Raw genomic sequence first — 1,142 nt, 5'->3', positions numbered from 1 at the left:
TCCCAGCCCCGGGCAGCCCTGCAGGGCCCGCTGTCTCCATCCCTGGCGGCTGCCTGCTCGCCCGCAGGGTCTGCTGGCCGTGGGTGGGTCACGCAGACACCCCGTTATGGTCACATTGTCCTGAACCCCAGCAGCTTCACATGAGAGTCCCAGGGACTAACTTCGACAGACACAGCCTCGGCCTTCGGGCACGGCGGCTCCGGAGACTGGCTGACCTTCGCCCGGAAGACCAGATGGACAGAACCAGGCGGCACACACCAGTTTGACCAGTTCTGAGGCCCTTGTCGGAGTGGGCCGTGCGGGCCTGCGCACAGAGCCCTTCCCACCCCCTGCCCTGCATCTGCTCTGCTCTCCTCTCCCTCCTTCTGAAACCCGTGCCCGGCCCTGGCCCTGCGGTCAGCTGGTTGGGTGTTGTCCTAAGGTTGCCGGTTCGATTCGCTGTCAGGCGTGCAGGGGGCGGCCGATCGTGTTATGCTCTCACATCCCTACTGCTCGCTCTCCTTCTCCCTTCCTCTCTCTCTAAAAACCAATAAAAAGTCATTAAAAACACAAAACCCCGTGCCCGTGGCCGGTTGTGAAGATGGTCTTTGGGGTGAAGTCCCCTTCTCCGCCGGCTGCCAGCTCTAGGATGAACGCCTTCCCTCCCACCAGCACCTGCCTCTCCTGATTGGCATTCCCAGCGGCAAGGAGCCACCCCTGGGCTCAGTAGCCCAAGGGCAGGTCCACCTCTGTGGTCCCGAGGGCCCGGCCAGGCGGGGAGGAGCCCCGCCCACAGGGGGTTAAGAGAGGGCCGACATCGCCGGGACCTGGATCCGGGTGCTCCGGAAGCCGCCACCCACCCCGTGGTGGCCTGGTGTTCGTGCCGGCTCCACCGGGCACCCAGTGTTTATGTCTGCTGGGGGAGGGGCGTGGGGACAGATGGAGGGACAAGGACGGGTCAGCCAGGCCCAGGCCCCGGGGACAGCTGTGCCTGGACGCGGCCTGACCCTGGGGGAGGGAGGCAAGATGCTTGCTGGGCCCCAGAGGAGGCTGGGCGAGAAGAGGAGTGAGGACAGTGGGGAGGGGGTGGGCCGCCCCCCCCAGGCCTGGCTCCCCGAGCTGGGACCCCTGGAGCCTGGGCATCAGGCAGGGGTGGGGCCGCG

This window comes from Myotis brandtii, unplaced genomic scaffold, assembly GCF_000412655.1.
Source record: "Myotis brandtii unplaced genomic scaffold, ASM41265v1 scaffold691, whole genome shotgun sequence".
Lineage (NCBI taxonomy): Eukaryota > Metazoa > Chordata > Mammalia > Chiroptera > Vespertilionidae > Myotis > Myotis brandtii.
The sequence above is the reverse complement of the archived record's forward strand: the minus strand, read 5'-3'. Positions refer to the sequence as shown.